The following is a 20,796-nucleotide window of genomic DNA, read 5'->3' as shown; positions in this document are numbered from 1 at the left end:
TAACGGCAGTCTTTGCGAAGCCTCTCCCCAAAGCTAGTCTCTGAACAGCCTTATCTTCAAAAGAAAGATGCCAGAGCAAGAAAAATATCCAAAAGGGTGGAAGGATGGACTCCAGAGGAAAAAGTAAAGTGCTAAACATGAGTAACTTGGTGGGAGGAGGTACAGTCTGCAAATTCCCTGAATGTTAGATCCATTGGCTGTGGAATAATCTCCAAGGGAAGTGATGGACACATCATTGATTGGGACATTTTGAAATGGTAGTATGCAATGTTGCACTGGAAAGGAGCTAGACTAGATGACTTACTTGGACTATCTCATCTCTAAATTCTGTGATTATAGAGTGAAATAAAACCACGTAAAGAAATTCTGGCACGCTTTTATCAGACATGCCCACTGACTGGTGAAATCCCAGATCTTGCTCTAAATCAGGGGTTTGCAAACTGGGGGTCAGGACCCCTCAGGGGGTCGCAAGGTTATTACATGGGGGCGGTGAGCTGTCAGCCTCCACCACAAACCCCGCTTTGCCTCCAGCAGGGCCGGCTCCAGGCCCCAGCTTTCCAAGCAGGTGCTTGGGGCAGCAGTTAGAAAGGAGCGGCAGTTCCTCCGGCCGCAGCGGCAATTCGGTGGCAGCTTCTCCCCTTTGTCGGCCATGGCGGCAAATTGGCGGCAGCTTCTTCCTTTTGCCATCCGCAGCGGCAGTTTTTTTCACTGCTTGGGATGGCAAAAACTGTAGAGCGGGCCCTGGCCTCCAGCATATACAGTGGTGGTAGATATATAAAAAACTAAAGGAGTACTTGTGGCACCTTAGAGACTAACCAGTTTATTTGAGCATGAGCTTTCGTGAGCTACAGCTCACTTCACGAAAGCTCATGCTCAAATAAACTGGTTAGTCTCTAAGGTGCCACAAGTACTCCTTTTCTTTTTACGAATACAGACTAACACGGCTGTTACTCTGAAACATATAAAAAACTATTTTTAATTTATAAGGGGGGGTCGCACTCAGAGGTTTGCTATGTGAAAGGGGTCACCAGTACAAAAGTTTGAGAACCACTGTTCTAAATTATATGTAGATAATTTTTTGGGATAATGATACCACTGGAACATTGTGAAGGCCAAAGATTGATCCAGGTGAGGTGAGAGATGCTAATGACAGTGCAACATAAAAGCATGTAGCAGTGGACCTGTAGACAAGGTGAGTGCTGTGATTTATGTTTTTACCTTAGGTGCTATTATCAGGCTAGTTGTGCACCTATCCTACATCTATTGATCGTTGTTAAGCATAGTTTTGTATATGGCCTCCATGGTTAAAATGCCAGGCTTCTTCTGTTCCCCTACTGTATAATACTGGCACCTTTCTGTCCTTCTATTTTAAGCCTCTTCACCTGGATTTACTGAAGTAGCTGCACATCTCTCACTGCAAGCAAGATCAAGCTGACACGTCTGAATTCCTTAGAATTCTATCTGGAGTGCAGAAGAACCACATGAGCATGGTTTTGGGGGTTTTTTCTCCTCTTCCTTGGGATGGTTTTCTAGATGGACAGAAGGAGATTTCTCAGAATGTATTGGTCACATCCTGTTTACTCAAGCATGTGTAGAGCTCAGTTGTTGCAAGGACTCGGAACTTTCCTTCTTCCCTTTGCAGGACTTGTTCTCTTAATGGCTTATTGATACAATTTGCTCAGCTAATAAATTAAAAGATGTTGTTTTTAATGTAAACCATACGTAATGTAATGTAAACAATGTAAACAAACAGGGATCTGAAAATCAATCTGGGTTCTATGCTGTTTGTGCAACATCACCACTAATAAGGAGTCTTCAGGCCAAATTCTGCCCCTCTTTACATTTGTGCTACTCCAGTGTCTTCAAATTCTGCCCTCAGTTATACCTCTGAAAAACCGCATTGCCTTCATCTGAAGCCTTGGCCTCTAAGTGTAGGCCTCAATCCTGCAGACAGCCTCTACACTTGCACTTCTTTAAAGTGAATAGCTCCATGTGACGCAAAGTTCACCTTTGGAGACCGATTTGCAAGGCTAGGGTCTGAGGCCTTGTCTATACTGGATGTTTGCCATGATTACAGCCATTAGTGACTAAGCAATGGTGTAGCTGAACTGGTGAGAATCACTAAACAAGCAAAACTGCTGTTTGAGCTGGTGGCGCTTACCCTTGCTTGAAAGAGAAGGCAGAATTTGAAGATAGTGGAGGTGGAGATGGCTGCAATTAGGCAAATCCCCAGTGTGGACAAGTTTTGTTGGTGTGTGAACCAGAAAGAATCTGGCTCACTGTCCCATAACCATGTTGGCTCTGCAGTGCCAACAGCTGTAAAGACTAATACACACTACAGTATTTTTTAAATCACTAAAGTAAGTAGATACAACTCTGGATAGACACAGGAAGCAGAGGAAGCAGGTGTCATTTTTACATAGCTACTTTTCAGAGCAAAATTGCGTTTTAATCATAATTTTTAATTTGAAGGCAGTACTGTGTAAAAAAAAAAAATTGAAGTGTTTTTAAAATTCATTTGATCCAGCTGGAGCTTGCACTTCCTCTTTAACTTTTTCTTTTATTATTTAAAAATCTTAATTATCTGAGACAAAATTGGTAGGGAAATCTGCAGAATCTGGGGATTCCACAGAGCACTATCTGCAAACACTCATGCTATTCACTGTTGCCAAATAGAAATGTGCCAGCATTGAAATACCCACCCACTCCCGCCTGCTGCTGCAGCAAACTAATAAGCACATTGACTACATTCATTTAAAGAAAAATGCTGTTCTTTTAATCTTTACATTCTGTAGGCTTAGATTTCTGATTGTGAGTAATGTCATGTTTATCACACATCAGATGGTGCAAAAGCTACTTGACACACCTCAGTGCATTAGGTATTTTAAAAAATATTTTAAGGGTGCCAGCCAGTGAAAGTAGCAGAATATCATCATTGCCTGCAAGTTGTCATATACCTTTTTTATGCCCGTACCAGAGCGAACGAATCTGAAATCAGAACTGTTTGTTTGTTTTGTTTGTTTTCGGGGGGAAGAAGTGCTGGTCAGGTTCACCAGTTGATCTCGATAATCCTGAAGCCAGCTGCTCCAATAATAGCAGACAAACTTATTCAACATCTTCCACAATATTTCCACACTAAATCATTCTGACAAGGATCACATTATATCTACAGTGATGTATAAAATTATGTTTTATTTATATGTTTAAATTAAGACTGGATGACTCTATGACAGAGGTGGGCAAACTACAGCCCGCGGGCCACATCTGGCCCACGGAACCGTCCTGCCCGGCCCTTGAGCTCCCGGCTAGGGAGGCTAGCCCCCGGCCCCTCCCCTGTTGTCCCCCCTCACCCACAGCCTCAGCTCGCCGTGCTGCCAGCACTCTGGGCGGCAGGGCTGTGAGCTCCTGCCAGGCAACACAGTGGCGTGGCTGGCTGCAGCCAGGCAGCGTGGCTGCCAGTCCTGGTGCTCTCAGCGGCATGATAAGGGGACTGCGGGGGGGGGGGGGGGTTGGATAAGGGGCAGGGGATCCCGGGGGCAGTCAGGGGACAGGGAGCAGGGGGCAGTTGGATGGGGTGGAGGTTCTGGGGACAGGGAAAAGGGGTGATTGGATATGCATGGGAGTCCCAGGGGCCTGTCAGGGGGCAGGGGTGTGGATAGGGGTTGGGGCAGTCAGGGGACAGGGAACAGGGGGGTTGGATAGTGGGTGGGGTTCCGGGGGGGCAGTTAGAGGTAGAGGTCCCTTAAGGGGGCGGTCATGGGGCAAGGAGCAGGGGCGGTTGGATGGGTCGGGCGTTCTGAGGGGGGCAGATAAGGGGCGGGGCCAGGCTGTTTGGGGAGGCACAGCCTTCCCTACCCAGCCCTCCATACAGTTTTGGAACCCCGATGTGGCCCTCAGGCCAAAACGTTTGCCCAACCCTGCTCTTTGAAGATATATTCTAGTTCAAACACAAGTTGATGGTCTTGACTGGATGAAATTCTTTGGCCTGTGTTATGGAGAAGGTCAGACTAGATCAGTGGTGTCAACCAGGGGTACGCATACCCCTGGGGATACACAGAGGTCTTCCAGGGGGTGCATCAACTCTTCTAGATATTTGTCTAGTTTTACAGCAGGCTACATAAAAAGCATTAGCGATGTCAGTACAAACTAAAATTTCATACAATCATTTGTTTCTCCTGCTCTATATACAGTACACTGAAATGTAAGTACAATATTTACATTTCAATTGATTTATTTTATAATTATATAAAAGGAGAAGGTAAGCAATTTTTCAGTAATAGCGTTCTGGGACACGTTTGTATTTTTATGTCTGATTTTGTAAGCAAGTCGTTTGTAAGTAGGTGAAACTTGGGGTACAGTAATCTGGAAAGGCTGAGAGCCACTGGACTAAATGATCATAATGGCCCTTTCTGACCTTAAAATCTATATCATTTAAATGTCACATGTATATGAAAGCTGGAGCTGGGCTGATTCATTATGTATAAATATGTTTGTTGACTAGCATGAATTTCAGGATGTATGAGGAGCATATTATCTAACTGATTTTTAAGTTATTCATCAGGCTCGGGACTTGAAGCTCACTGCTCCTTCCTCGGTGCCTGCATCGCAGCCTAGAAATCCTGTTCTTGTTTTGCTTCATGTTTAAACCTACAGCCTATGGGGGGGCGCTCTGCTAGGGGTCCCTGGCATACCATGCACTTGCTGCAGCCCCACCTGCGGCAGGTCAGCGAGCCGGGGGAAAAGACACATCCCCCAGAGCAGGGCGCTGCGATGAGTCATGACCTGCCTCTGCCTCTCCTCCCACCGCCCCCGAGGATTGCCACCCTCTCCCTTGCTGATCGGCGGGAGGCCGGGGAGCGCCTGGAGGGGGCGCTCTCCCCCTGCCCGGGCGCTCGCGGGCCCGCTCCGTGCTCCGGGGACGCCAGCTGTTCCCAAGCTGGAAATAACCCCGCGGCTTGGGCGGGCTCCTGAGTGCCGGGCTCGCTCCTGCCTCGCCCGCCGCAGCCGCGGCGTCCCTGCTGCGCCGCTGTCAGTGGCCTTCGCCTGAGCCCCGCGAGCTGGGCTCTGTAGCGGGGTGGGCGAAAGGGCTGCTGAGGTGGGCGGCTGCCCCCGTAAAGAGTTTGGGCCAGGGCTGGTTGTGTCACTGCCCGTGGGCGGGTTTCATCTCCCAAGCGGAGGGTGACCAGGCGGCCCTCCAGCGCCGAGGGCCAGCGAGCTGTGGGTCTGCCCCTCTGCGGGCTGGGGGTGCTCCGAAGTGACTGTGTCCCCTGGGGCAGCAGCCGCCGCCGCCGCCGCCTGGCGAGTGGACCAGAGCGGAAATCGTGGTGAGCAGCTACACACACAGACCCTCCCTGAGTGATCCGTCGTCCGTCCACGAGGAGCCAAGGATCTGCCCCGGTCAGTACCCCGCTCTCTGCTTTCTTCGTGGGGTAGTGCAAAGGGTACCGGGGCTGGAGGGGCTCTCGTGCCAGCTCTTAAAAAAAAAAAATCCCATTTCACTCAATAATAAACTGTATAATTATGGAGGGTGAAGACCAGGGCCGGCGCCCTGGAAGTTTTCTGTCCTGTCCATTTGTTTTCCTTCAGTCGCTAATGTTGTACAGCTCTAATGTTAATACCGACGAAGAAGAGTTAGTAAAATGAGGTCAGCTGTTTGCTGTGGATAACCCTTCTACGTGTTGCAGTAATTATCCAAAGTTTTCCATAGCTTCAGGGTATAAATTATGTCTTTAGGGGCCTAATCCAAAACACCATCTCATGAGCTCATGGATGGGTAATGCTGCCAAGAGCATATCTTATCAGAGTAATTTAATACCTATCACTAAAAATGCACCTTTGTTAATAATTTATACCCCAGTTCTGTCACTCTCACTCCTGCTGAATAGTACTTGATTACTCCCATTGAACTCAGTGGCACTATTAGGTCACTATTTTTAAAGGTTTTTAGGCACCTGAAGATGTGGTGCCTTTGAAATTCCCACCAGGTGCATCTTCAAGTGTCTAAAAACCTTTAAAAATCTGGCCCTAACTCCACTAATAGCAGGAAGGGCGAACCGTGGCCAGTGGGAGCTGCGGGGGCCCGTGCCTGCGGACAGTGAACATCAGCAAAATGTCTCGCGGCCTGCAATCAGATTACCCTGATGAGCCGCATGTGGCCTATAGGTCACAGGTTGCCCACCACTGTAACTCGAAGATTGTTCTAGAGTGTTTAGCAGAGTGAGGAGCCCAGGAACTCCAGAATCTTAGCCTTGACTTCGCAATGGTTTTAAACTGTCCACTTTTTCCAACTGTAAAGTAGAGATAATACCCAAAATCTAACCCTTTAACAAAAATCCTAATCCCTTCCCCTCAAATGAAAAAGCAAACTGCCAGAATTTATGGAAGGTGAGACTGTGTCCCCATTTTCTTCTTGCCCCAGTTGCAAGCTGGCAACATGCTGCTGCGTGAGGGAAGCAGCACCCATAGTGTCTTTGGTGACCATGAATGGTCAGAAACTGTCAGCCATTTCATCTGAAAGTATTGGCATTTATATTTGGTACTTCTGACAGAGCTGTGCGGTCAGATCATATGGATGTTTCTGGTACAAGTCCCAGGTGTACGTGTTCCATAGAGCAAAGGTTTTCAGCCTTTTTCTTTCTGCGCCCCGCTCAACGTTCTCCAAAAACACTTCACAGCCCCTCTGTGCCGCAGCTATTTTTCTGTATATAAAAGCCAGGGCCAGTGTTAGATGATAGCAAGCAGGGAAATTGCTTGGGGCCTCACGCTAAATTGCTGAGGCTTCGGCTTCAGCCCCAGGTGGCGGGGCTCGCAGCCCTGGGCTTCAGCCCCACATACTGGGGCTTTGGCTTTGTGCACGGGGTACCAGCAAATCTAATGCTAGCCCTGCTTGGGGTCCTGGGCTGAGAACTGCTGTTGTAGAGGTCTCCCATCCAAGAACTATACAGCAGCCTCAGCTCAGCTTGCGAGATCTTACTGGATCAGAGCAAAGACGGTGGGATAACTGCAAACAGTAATGCAGTTCTTTAAGTTGCTTCTTTGCTAAGGTATCTGCTGCCACTGAATTTTGTTCTCACATGCTTCTGGGCTCTCTACTCCTGTGTGCTCTATGTCAGTGGCTCTCAACCTTTCCAGACCACTGTATCCCTTTCAGGAGTCTGATTTGTCTTGTGTTCTCCCAAGTTTCACCTCACTTAAAAATTCCTAGCTTACAAAATGAGACATTAAAAATACAAAAGTGTCACAGCACATTACTGAAAAATTGCTTACTTTCTCACTTTTACCATATACTTACAATATTTATATTCCAACTGACTTATAATTACATTTTAGTGTATCGTATATACAGTACAATTTCATTGTCTGTATGAAATTTTAGTTTGTACTGACTGCCTGAGTGCTTTTTATGTAGCCTGTTGTAAAACTAGGCAAATATCTAGATGAGTTGATGTACCCCCAGAACACTTCTGTGTACCCCTAGGGGTACGCGTACCCCTCTTTGAAAGCCACTGCGCTACAGTCAGCAAATAGGGGTATCTAATGAATGGCGGTAGGGGGCATGGATCAACGTTCACGTCGCACTCCCTGTCAGTACCTGGCTCAGGCCGGGGAAGCTAATGATCCAACTAGCGGACCAAATTCGGTGATGAATCCTGGTCACGTGCCACCTGAGGCATGCTGCACATACGCTAAGAAGAGGATGAATGGCTGTGAGGGCAGTGGTATGGAATAGCAGCGATCTTGGTACAAACAGCTTGTGAGAAGGAAATGGTGGGAGGTTTTAAGACTAACTTTGTCCTGTCCTTGACATAAATCTAACCTCAAAGGTTAAAGGTCTGCAGAAAGCACTGTTACGTGTCCAATACTTGAATTGGAGTGGATACAGGTAATACCCCACCCCATCCCCCCTCCCCTTTTTTTTTCTACTGCTGGTGAAGTAAGCCCAGAGTCCCCACAATTCTAGCTCTTCAGGCTGGCTCCTGTTAAATGATCCAGTGAATACATCCATAATAATGGTAGCCAACAAGGGGAGATCGTTAATAAATAATAACTGTTTATTATTAGTCAAAAATACATACACAAAAAACTGCTCTTTTTTTCCCTTCATAGCTCTTGACTTATAAATTACTGACCATCACATTTTCAATCAAATATTAATGAAAGATACTGGAATGAAGTTTTTCTTGACATGTAGGTAACTGTTCTATACAGCTGTCCTGGTAGACTTTTGGTGGTGAACTCTGTGAAAAAATGTTTCTAATATTATTACTGTTAAACTCCTATTTCTCAGAATAGCTTTTCTGTAGGAACGTGGCAGATAAAGCGCTATTATCATTCCATAATACACAGTGACAGGGGAATGTTAAAACTATACAAGGGATAGCCTTTTGTGTGTTAACCAGTTTTCCTCTCCATCATCTCTGTTATTGTAGCTGATAAGGATCACTTAGACTGCATAAGCAAGCATATTGGGGGATTTTAAAGACAATTCTGTGTACTCAGAGATTCAGAAAATTAATGACAAATGACACTATCAAATTTTCTTGTGCTATTTCCAGTTTATTTTTCAGTCTGAGTATGTTTCTTAATGGTGGCTTCCAGTAATGGAATCCTAGCATCCTCCACTAGATTGTTCCCACATACTTGGCTCTATATGTAGGCCAGCCATTCAGTTCCTATCAAGGACAGAGCTGATCTACACTAGCTTTGAAATGTTTTCAGAAACCAGTGACCGACTACATGATAGTTAAAAGGCAGCATGGAAAATATAGTTTACCTTTGGAAATTGGGTTCTTTCATTGTCTGACTGTGTTATACTTAGTTATCCCCAGTGGTGAGATGGAGCTGGTTCCCACCGGTTCGCTAGAACCGGTTGTTAAATTTAGAAGCCCTTTTAGAACTGGTTGTTCCGCGAGGAAGCCCTTTTAGAACCGGTTGTCCCTCGCGGAACAACCGGTTCTAAAAGGGCTTCTAAATTTAACCGGCCAAAAGTGGCGCCTTAGGCGCCGACTCCATGGGTGCTCCAGGGCTGGAGAACCCAAGGGGAAAATTTGGCGGGTGCAAAGCACCCACCAGCAGCTCCCCAGCCCCAGCTCAGCTCAGCTCACCTCCGCCTCCTCCCCTGAATGCGCCGCCCCGCTTTGCTTCTCCGTGCCCCCCCGGACTCCCAGCTTTCCGCGAATCAGCTGTTCGCGTGGGAAGCTGGGGCGGGCTGAGAAGCAGGCGGCGGCTTCGCACTCAGGCCTGTGGAGGTGAGCTGGGGTGGGGGGCGTGCAAGGAGGGCTGCCCGCGCCGCAGCAGGTAACCCGGGGGGGGGGGGGCCGCAGGGGAACCACTCCCCACCCAAGCTCACTTCCGCCACCCTCGGCCTGAGTGTGAAGCCGCCGCCTGCTTCTCAGCCCTCCCAGCCTTCCTGCCTTACAGCTGATTCATGGGGGGGGGGCGCGTTCAGGGGCAGAGGCGGAGCGGAGGTGAGCTGGGGCGGGGCAGGGAGCTGCCAGTGGGTACTCTGCACCCACCAAATTTTCCCCGTGGGTGCTCCAGAGAGTGGTGCCTAAGGCGCCACTTTTGATGTGATCAGTGGGGAGAGCGGCCGCTCCCCCTGCTCCCCCCCAGCTACGCTCCCCCGCCCCTAGGAGCCAGAGGGACCTGCCGGATGCTTCCTGGGAGCTGCCCCAGGTAAGCACCGCCGGGACTCCCCACCCTGTCCCCCGGCAGGTCCCTCTGGCTCTTAGGGGTGGGGTGGGCACCCACTATGGTGGCCCACGAGACCCTCCTTCCCGGTTCTGGGGGCAGTCAGGGGAGGGGGATGGATGGGGCAGGGATCCTGGAAGGGGGGGGCAACAAGGAACATGGGGGGTTGGATGGGGCAGGAGTCCCAGGGGGTGGGGGTGGGCAACGACCCCCTCGTGGGGTGAGGAGGGAACCAGTTGTTAAGATTTTGGCAGCTCATCACTGGTTATCCCAATGTGGTGATCAGGGCACAAACATAATCTGTTTACTATAATCTCTATATTTGCATCATATAAATCCATAAAGTGGAGCAATGCTCAGAACTGTTATATGCTATTTGAAAGCACCTAAAGGGTCTTACTGGAAACTGTAAAACCACTTCTCCATGTCCAAAGAGTGAAAATATTCAGAAGTTTGCTTTTGTCAGATTTCTACTCTTTTTTTTTTCCCCTCCCCCTTCCGATGAGACATCTCACTATACTGATATTTACAGCCCAGACTCCCAGAAGGGTTGATTTCTTTCCTTCCTTGTTACTTATAGGTTTTCTGCTCCTGAAGAACAATATAAAACAGCTGACCCTGTCCAGAATAATAGCATTAAGGTTACACAAGGAAGACAGTTGTATTAAACTATGTGTTAGTCTGGATCTGTGTGAAGCTCCTTCTGAATTCTTGTGGAATAAGAAAATGTGATTTATTTGTTTTTAAGAATTATAAACAAATGATGGGTTTGGTACTTGGTTAACTTCCAACTTACTGAATATAAAAGTGTTAGCATTTTAATACCAATGTTAGAAAAAGGGAAAACTGGAGCACTACATGCCTTAAAAACTCGTTTTAAAATTAGCATTATCTTGATGTATTAAATTCAGTGACCATATCTTAGAAGACTTTAAGAATGTTAATTCTGTTTGTTTGAGGAGAATGGCAAATACATTCACTTTGGGTTAGGAACAGAGGACTGAGAGTGACCTCCTGGGTTATCAAATCCAGTTCTGGCTATCCCAGGCCTTTCAGGTCAAAGTTTGACTAGTGTTCAGAGTCCTACCTCCACCAACTGCTGGCTGTGAACCAAACACATAGGCTACATCTATCTGGTGTGATTCCCCTGCTCATGTACATGTAGTTGCACTTGCTGTCAGTGAGCTAGTATGAAGGTAAATAGCCATGGTAGTGTGGGTGGCAGCAGTGGGGGCATGGCTGACTCATGCCAAGTACAACCCTGTCTGAAACCAGTGAGTATGTACTCAGCATGGCTCAGCCATATACCTCTGTGGCCACTAGCCATGCTACTGCGGCTACGCTGCTATTTATAATCTCAATGAGAGCTAGCGTGAATGTGTGGACATAAGCTAGGGGTGAGATTCCCCTGCTCGTAGTATAGACAAAGCTGTAGACAAGACTGAGGGATGGTACCTGCCAAACACAATGGGCTGGTGTTAGCCGGCACAATCAGTTGAAGTCAAAGGAGTTGTGCCTGCTTACCCCAGGCTGGCATTTGTCCCAGCAAGTTTGGTATCCCAAAGGGGTGGGGGGCGGGAATCAACCACACAGAGCCTTTTTTTGGCCTGTTGCTCCCATTGACAGTGTACAAGATGGGAGAAAGGACACCAGTACCACTATAGTCAAGGTGAGCTGAGGAGACAGTGAATAGTAATACCAGTCAGTGAGGAAGGGCACCCACAGCAATTACCCAGCGTGACTATGCTAAGAGAAAATTGAACGTAATTGTTGTTAGACTAACAAATCTAGTTTACATCTTTTTCCCTTAGTCAGGAAGGAGCCCCGCTATTTTTATATGTGGATTCCATGTACACAGCCTCTCTTTGTGCATGATTTTAATTGTGCAAAAAGAAAAGGAGTACTTGTGGCACCGTAGAGACTAACCAATTTATTTGAGCATAAGCTTTCATGAGCTATGTGACGAAGTGGGACTGTTCTTAATGTTTCCTCTGAATAGTGTGGGGGTGCCTCAGTTTCCCCTATGAGTTCTTAAGTGTCTAGGTGGTGGGTAAGGTTGTATGATCATTGCAGAGCCCTAGAGGGCAGGTGTATGCAGGGGTCTGGACACAGAGAATGGCCAACACCCTGTTTCCCGGCAACTGATGGCCTGGCCCTTCCCCCCTGTGAGGTGAGAGCTAAAGGGTTGGAGAACAAAGGAATCAGGTGATCTCCTGGCCCGGGAAAGGGAAAATCCCAGAGGAGGAGGGGCTGGAGGGCGTTTCAGTTTGGGGCTGACTGGGACATGGAGTGAAGTGCAGACATGGTTGTCTGGCTCACTGCCCCCCAAAATGGACCCAGCTGAGGGGTCCTGTTCTCTGCACCTGCAAGCTCTGTTTTAGACCATGTTCCTGTCGTCTAATTAAACCTCTGTTTTACTGGCTGGCTGAGAGTCACGTCTGACTGCGGAGTTGGGGTGCAGGACCTTCTGACTTCCCAAGACCCCGCCTGGCGGACTCGCTGGGGGAAGCGCACGGAGGGGCAGAGGATGCTGAATGCTCCGAGATCAGACCCAGGAAGGTGGAAGCTGTGTGAGCTTTGTGTCCTGAAGACAGGCTGCTCACAGAAAGGAGACTTCGCCAGAGTCCTGACTGGCTTTATGGGGAGCAGTTCCAGAGCATCGCCCGGGGACTCCGTGACAACTGGTGAGAGCGGTGGGATGTACTGCACCCCGTGGATGGCGCTTCCTGCAGTAAGTGACTGGGGAGCAGTAAAACGAAGGGGAATTGACGAGGACCAGGCGTGCTGAAGGCTCAGAGAGGAGCAGTTTCGGGGGGGCGGTTAACCCCTGGGAGTGTGTGACCAGCGAGAAGGACTGTGCAGTAATGGGGTCCCCCTGGGGACTGCAGTGAGCAGTCTCAGGGGCGGAGGAGCCTGCAGCTTGGCCCTGGGAGAGAGAAGGACTTTTGCAGTAACTGGGTTCCCCTGGGGATTGCAGTGAGCAGTCCAAGGGGTGGAGGAGTCTGCAGCTCGACCCTGGTAAAGAGGTGGTGACCTCGAGAAGGGCTGGCACACTAGGGGTTCTCCCTGGAAACCATGGGGAGTTAAGAGCACAGAGGCCTGTGAGTCCACAACAACTTGGAAACAGTGGAGTGATGGCCTATCACCATCTCCTTAAGAAGGACACTGTAACTCTGTGCAGAAAGAGAGGGTTGAACATTGGAAAATTCACCAAAGCACAGTTAATCGTGCAGCTGGAGGAGGATGACCGCTCTAAGGAACAGATTCCTGACCCAAATGGGGCTGTAGCAGGATCTGGGAGCAGCTGGAGTAGTAGCCAGGCATCCCCAAGACTCCTTTCCCCGACCTGACGAGGGTCTTCATGATCGGGTTCCCCATCAGGGGATCGGAGATGGATGGGATTGGAGCTGAATCCGAGAGAGCAAGAGGACTCACGAAAGCTTATGCTCAAATAAATTGGTTAGTCTCTAAGGTGCCACAAGTACTCCTTTTCTTTTTGCGAATACAGACTAACACGGCTGCTACTCTGAAACCTTTAATTGTGCAGAAATTTAAGTGTTCATCTTCTGCTTCTCCAGTGTGCTCCTGAGAGAGTCAATGCTCTAGTGACTTCCCCAGGCTGTGCTCCCATTTATAAAGATTAAGTCATCCAGCGATTTAGGTGGCCAGTGAGAGATGGACCAATGAATTTTAAATATCAGATGCATGAAAGATGTTGCATTGCAAATGGCTAATGAAAATCCATAGACTGAAATAGGTTAATAAAAATGACTGACAATAACAAACTGATCGTGATTTTTCGAAGTTAAGGGAAAAGATCCAAATCTGCTGCCCACAATGCTCAATTCAACTAGCTTCAGTAATATGATTTGCACCTTATGGAATAATGCCATATTGGCTTTTATCTTTGGGGAGTTCCTCTTACAGGTACCTGACTCTCTCAGCTACCAGAAGGGGCGTGTCCATTTCTGAAGGCCCCAGCAATGTTTAACAAAGTTCTTGCCTCCACACGGGTTGGCTGAAGATAATACTGGAGAAGACACGTTGTCTAACTGCTGCTGATGGACCATGCTTAGGGCTAAGTTGTGAGCTAATCACTGCTACATACTGATGCATAAAGAGGACATACGGTGCACTTCTCTATGCAGGCTACTCATATGGTGGGTCCCATTCCCCTTCCTCTGCACCTGGGTGGCACAGAGTGGGAGGAGCCTTGATTCCAGACCCCCCAGTGCACCAGCCAGGGCAGTATAGCTAGTACATAAGGAAAAAATAAGCTTTGCCAAGAAAAGCGCTGGGACAAATTACTTCCCTCAGGGAGCAAGAGGGAGGTAGAGTCCCTCCTTTATCCCTGGGATAACACAATCACATGCTGCCCCTTGCTTAGGGCCCACTGCAAGATGCCAATGTTTCTGTCTACGGTTTCTGTTTCCCATTTCGGGCAAGTCCTTATGGCATTGATTCTGGTTGACTTAAAGGGACTTGCTGCAGTGACAGTGGCTCTGTATTAACGGTCCATTGTCTTAAACTGTTTCAGAATAAAATATCAAACTTTTAAGGACCCCTCAGCTGCTGGAAAGGCTGACTTAGATACTCTGTCACTGCACCTATAAGTCAGTCTGAACTCATATTGCCCCAAACTTTCTCCCTTGCATTCAATGTCAGCCTTGATAGTCATTGTACTGTAGATGTGCACAACTAATTGGATCAATTTGATAGAAGAAGAATACAAATAGTTTGATGCATGATGCTATTATAGTAACTTTTTCTGATTTCCCATTCTGACTGTAAGCTGATTTTCCTCGTGCTGTCCCTTTAACCCTGCAGGGCTCAATTGTGAGCTGCCTTATATGCCTGTGCATGCCCTTTTACAGTCTGTGTCTGAGGGGGAACAGCAGCCTGGAGAGAGGGAGGCATTACTCTCCTTTCCATAAGGATGGGTAGGGAGTGGGCAGGCAGGGGCACTGAGTGGAGTCAGGACTCTACTTTCCCTTCCCTGTCCCATCATGCATCTGAGCTGGTGTGGAGTAGTGTTAGCCCTGGCTGGTATTTGACCAGCAGCCTGGCTGGTTTTTTTTAAATGGATTTGCCGGTTGCCAGAAAAATTAAATCTGCTGGGTTCTTTTTACATGCGTCTGAAGATTTGCATTATCACAATACACTGGGATAGCTAATGTTAAAAGTTTGTGTCCAGCTAAAGATGCTCTAGTGTTCCCACTTCTGCCGTTTAAGTAATCTTATCTATATGTGTTATCTCTCTAGATTCGATAAGTGTCTGTGGAGGGAGGAGGGGTTGTGGAGTTGATAGAAGATTAGGATTGGAAGAGACCTTGAGATCTAGTCCAACCCCCTGCTTGAAGCAGGACCAACCCCAACTAAATCATCCCAGCCAGGGCTTTGTCAAGCTGGACCTTAAAAACCTCTAAGGATGGAGATTCGACCACCTCCCTGGGTAACCCATTGCAGTGCTTCACTTCCCTCCTAGTGAAACAGTTTTTCTTAACTAGTTGCTTTGTGGTGGGGGTTGTGGTGGGCTTGTCTTGTGTGGGGAGTGGGTTCTGGGATTTTTGTTTTGCATTTCAAAGGTGGTAGCCCTAGGGTGGAGGGGAAGCTGATCTGCATTAGATAGAGAACAGATGGATGTGGTGTAAGTTATGAATGTCTAGAGCAGCTGAGCTGGCAGAGAAAAGGCCTGAAAAACCCAGTGGCTGGAGGGCCCTGCTGTGGTGAGTCCAGGGAGGGAGGATGAGACCCTAAGGAACACCGAAGCTAATGCTAGCCCCATAGTAACACCAGTTTGGTTCCTTTAATGATTAAGCTACCTTACTCCACGTAGGGGCAACCAAGAAAAAAGGGTGGTGCAGGGGCACTGGAACAATGTATGGGGGGGGTTGAGAGCTATTGAACCAAACTGTAAACCCTGCATATGATGGAAACCACTCTAAGCCAGGGGGTGCTGCAGCATCCCAAGTTCCAGCACCTATGGGGTGGGGTGGGGGCACAATAAACAGTCTGGTAAAACAGCAAAGATGGCTACCTCTGACCCGACCTATTTCCTGCACCAGGAGGGATGGCCACTCTGGGTAAGCAGATTCCATAGTTCCATCAAGTGTTGGGGTTAGATCAGCAATCGGAGAAGAAACAAGTTAATACCCTGCTCTGTAAAATTGGAGATGAAGCAGAGACATTCTCTTTTCCAGAAGCCTTGTAGCTGCTTAGATGAAACAGTTCAAGACTGTTAAGAAGAATGAGATAAGCATTTCATGCCATGCCACAGTGTGGTGTTTTTTTTTTTTTTTTTTGTGGGCACAATTTCACTTACACAAGCAAGAGAAGGGTGAGTCAGTGAATGATTTTATAACAATCCTCTACAACCTAATCCAACACTGTGGCTAGTGGGAGGTAAGTTCTTCTGTCATCACAGACAATCTTGTTGTAGGCTGAGGGACAGCCAAATGTCAGAAGGAATCCAAACTGATCCTAATGTCACACTAGAGATAGCCAAAAACATAGTCTTTCAAAGTCAGTACATAAAGAAGCAACAGACTCTGATCAGAAATAACTTTGAGGAGGAGTCCACTTTAGAAGCCATAGATACAGGGAGGAAAATACCTCAGGATGCCCAGAAACAATACCCACCTTGACCAGAATAAGCACAAAGGGATCCAGAGAGGGCTATGCTAACATGGAGTAAAGAAAAGAAATACAAGAACACGAAAGAATGCAGGGGTGTGGCAGACCACTTCACAGAAGATGGCTTTCTCCTGCAAGGGATACCACATGCATAATGTCTTCTTTTTAGACATTTCCTGCAACAGTTTGCTGATCTAAATGTATGGTACCAGCTATCTTTCAAGAAGACCCAAAAACTGCTGGGGTGTATACCTTGAAGCCATAGGAGATACTAAAAAGAACCACTGTGGATCCCATGATCGCCACAGGAAAACATAAAATGGACTTCAGAATAGACACAGCTGCTGCTAACTGATTCCATAAATTACTTTAGAGGAGGATGAAAGCACCAACATTTTAAGAGCCAAAAAAGATATAGAAAGGACCAGGACAGTCTCCATTAAACATTTGGCCACTCAAACTACATCTGAAGAGGTCTATGTTGTAGATGGCCTGTGCACGGTTTTACCTTCCCGCCCAGCAATCATAACCAGGCCTAAGGCTATAAGGATAGAACCCGTCACCATGGACCTAGAGCCAGAAATCAGGAAGAAATTTCCTAAATTATTCCAAGGAGTAGGGAAACTAGAGGGGGAATAACACATTAAGCTTGTACCAAACGCAAAGCCTTTGTTCTGTTGTTGCCTAGGAGAGTCTGTTCCTTTTTGCCCAGGGTGAAGGCATAGCTCAGCCACATGGAGCCATTTCCAGAATAGGCACCCCTGCCAAATGGTGTACAGGCATGATGATCCCATAACCAAATGACAAGGTTCAGATCTGTGTAGACCTTACCAGGCTTAATGAGAGTGTCTGTCGAGAGTGACTTGTACTCTCATGCATTGAAAACACCCTTGGACAACTTAGTAAAGTAAAAGTCTTCTCCGTATTGGATGCCCAGTCTGGTTTCTTGCAGATACCAGTTGCTGCAGAATCTATACTAGTAACAATTTTCATCACATCTTTTGAAAGGTTTTGTTTCATTTGGCATATCATCTGCTCCTGAACACCGAGGAAAATATCACAACTCCTCGAGGGTCTGCCTGGAGCAATTCTCTGACAAATGAATTATATCTATGAATCAACCCAAACCCAACATGACTAGTGTCTCTTTGTAGTCCTGGAAAGACCGGAGAAAGCACTTAATGACAAATGCAAAGTCTCAAAAGACAGAGTCAAGTTGCTAGACCAGATCATTGGTGGAGCAGGGGTCAGTCCAGATCCAGAGAAAGTGCAAGTGATTACGCGCAGATGAAGGTGCCTCAGAGTGTCAGTGTATTCTGTAGATTCATGGGCATGGTGACACATCTGGGAAAATTTTTACATCATCACCTGGCAGAGAAGTCAATGCCATTATGAGATTTCCTGAGGCCACACATTTCCTGGTATTGGGGAACGAAACAGAGTCTGACATTCAGAGATAAAGCAAGATCTGAGCACTCCACCAGTTTGGGACTTTATATAACCAAATACAACCACCACAGGTTTTGCTGGTGCTTCATTCTGTGGGATAGTGGCAGTCCTCCTTCAGGAACAATCACTTTCCCTGTGGCGTCCAATAGCATATTCCTCACAAGCACTCACCTGTACAGAGCAGCACTATGCAGACATGGCAAAAGAAGTCCTGGCCATTACATGGACTTGGTGAACATTTTAGACACCTTCTAGTGGGCATAAAATTTCATGTGGAAATTGACTACAAACTACTAGTTACTCTTCTAGGTTCAAACAAACTAGATAAGTTACCATGTGGGATGCAGCATTTTCAAATGAGGCTCATGAGGTTTCAGTTCTAGACTGCTCATATACTTTAGAAGAATATCATAGCTGATACTTTCCAGGCACTGGTCCCAGACACACCACAGCAAGAGCGTAAACAGAAAGAGCTGTTCATAGAAGATTCTGTCGATACAGTCCTTACTACTTTGTCAGTCAAAGAAAGATGCCTGCAAGAACTGAAAAAGACGCAAGAGGCAGATGAATTACATAGCCACGTCATGATTAACTGCAAAGAAGGCTGGACAAAAGGCACAGTCAGAAATCTCTGCGAAACCATATTTGGTGGTTTCTGGAGATCTTACCATAAACCAGAGTCTGTTGGCGGGGTCCAGATGGGTTATCCCTACATCCATGCAATAGGAAATCCTTGACAGACTTCATGAGGGACACCAAGGCATTACAAAGTGCTGGGAAATAGCTAAACAGTCTGTTTGGTAGTCTGGGCTGAGCAAACCACTACAAAAGAGAGTTGAGAAAAGTGATGATGTGATCCTGTGGAACAAACCCACTGGAACTGTTGCTACCATCTGCTCTACAAGACAGGCAATGGCAGCAAGTTGGGAACTGATCTTTTCTGTCTGGATAATACAACTTATCTTTTGATTGAATATCTCTTTATTCCCTGAAGTTTGCCTGGTTGTTCATCCAGTGCAGTTGTGGAAATTAAACCCCATCTTTTCCCATTTTGGGATTCCATAGCACACAATCTCTGACCAGTGGTCCACGCTTTTCCTCTGAAAACTGAGGTTTCCAAATACCTGTGGTTTCACTCATGTCGCATCCAGCCCACAGTTCTCTCAAAGCAGCAACAGAACAACTTCTTTCTAATTCCTCAGATCTTCATCTTGTCCTGTTGCGAGGGGCGTTGACCAGTATGCAAATGGCTTCAGCCCTGCAGAACTGTTGATGGGGAAGAAGTTGAGATCCACTATCCCAACCGTCCATTCCTAACTAGACCCTTGTTGGCCTGACTTCCCAAGACTACAGAAGAAGGAAGGTTAATATAAAGCCTGTTGGAAGAAGGACTCAAACAGGTGCCATAGTCAAACCCTTGAGGATACTGAATCCAGGAGATTGCATTTGGTGAGAAATTCTCAGGAAAAGGGGACAGTGTAGGAATGTTTCAGGGCTCCTCGAGTCTGCTTTGTTAGGATGCCAGGGGAAATCATCTGTCAGAATAGGAGACATCTTGTTCTGGAGGTTCACCTGATGATGCAACACCCTGACCTCTTCCCCACAACTGAACCTATGAATAACACCCTGCCTGTCCACATAGAACTGCGAGCAGTTTCTCCAGCTCCTTTTCCCTGCAAGGAGATATCCAGCAAGAGAAACACTGCCTCCTGCATTCCTGAAGAATTACATAAAATCTTGAGGATTCAAGAAAGTCAGAGGACTAGTGGTCAGATGTCATAAAAGGGCATAATAAATCCCTGATGCAAGGCTGAAGGTTCAGGCAGCCTACCCTGCTCTTCATATGGCTGTTGGTTCTTGTTATTTCATTCTTGTTATATGCTTTAATGAAAAGTTTGGATACCAACCTTCCCTTTTCAGAAAGGAGGATGTGGTGTTAATCATGAATCTTTAGAGTGGCCACTAGAGGGCATAGAGCAAGCAGGTAAGAGCCTGAACAGGAAATAGTCATTCTTGCATTCACTTCAGCCCTGATATACTGGCAGTCTGTAATCTCTACCGTGGAGATTACTTCCCCCCCTGTGACGGGGTCAAGGCTCATCACTGCGGTTGCCTCCCGCTGGTTGCTCTGGGAATTAGCTCTGTCCAGTCATGGAACACCTTTTGCACATGGTGCCTTGCCATTCGTCTGCTCTGCTACTTTGGGGACCCACGTTGCTCCCCGCTTAGCGGCGCCCTCTTCAGGACACCGCCCTCCAGCAGTGCCCACTGCTCCGGTCTGACCCCCTTCTGGGGGTTTGGTGTTATCAGCAATCTTCGATCTACACCAGCTCTAGTGGCCAACTGCAGCCTCAAAGTCTAGCCCCTTTGTCGCAGGGGCTAGCCACAGCCTGTATCAGGCCACGTTCCTTCTCAGCCAGGTGTAGTACAAGGGGTAAAGGGGGGACCGAGGCTTACCCGCTACTCTGGGTCCCGACCCAGGGACCCTCTAGCGGCAGCCTCTCAGCCCTCCTTCTCTCCCCTTGTCAAACTATTGTCCCTGGGCCGCTTCTTCCCCTTTGGCCCTGTGCACCTGCTCAGTCCTTTGTAGCAAGGCCTACAGCCTGGGGTTTTCCTTGACCAGAGCTCTCCAGCACCACTCAGGAGCCAGTCCTCCTCCCTTGCTAGTCAGGGAGAGACTGCCCTGCTCCCTAGCTGGGCAGCCTTTATATAGGACCTTGCCCGGTCCTGATTGGCTGCCCCTTCCCCCGCCCTGATTTGCTCTCCCCAGGCCTTCATTGATTGGCTTCTGGTTCGCGCAGCCTTTCTGGCCTGGTTCAGCACTTTTCTCAGGAGGCGGGGCTCGGCCCCACCCCCACTACTCCAAGAGGAAGGTGGGTGCAAGAGACCTGAGTGACTCTAAAACATGGTCTACATTACATACATACTTCAGTATAACTACATTGCTCGTGGGTGTTAAAAATCCATGTGTGTGGATGTGGGTCTGGGCTGCTCCCGGGGCAGTGTAATTATACACTGCCCATT

The 20,796-nt window shown here is 47.6% G+C and overlaps 1 protein-coding gene across 4 annotated transcripts in view; it reads left to right on the top strand.

Annotated features, from left to right (window-relative positions):
• The first annotated feature begins 4,918 nt into the window (after positions 1-4,918).
• Positions 4,919-20,796, top strand: part of GPR45 (G protein-coupled receptor 45) — a 33,661-nt gene continuing 17,783 nt past the window's right edge. For all 4 annotated transcript variants that reach the window (XR_006287629.1, XM_043536556.1, XM_027831121.3 and 1 more), the window contains exon 1: positions 4,919-5,397. The gene's annotated coding sequence lies outside the window, so the exon portion shown is untranslated. The remainder of the gene's footprint in view (positions 5,398-20,796) is intronic.

This window comes from Chelonia mydas, chromosome 1 (genome assembly GCF_015237465.2).
Source record: "Chelonia mydas isolate rCheMyd1 chromosome 1, rCheMyd1.pri.v2, whole genome shotgun sequence".
Taxonomy (NCBI): domain Eukaryota; kingdom Metazoa; phylum Chordata; order Testudines; family Cheloniidae; genus Chelonia; species Chelonia mydas.
Note: the sequence above shows the minus strand (reverse complement) of the source record. Positions and strands in the feature narration are given on the sequence as shown.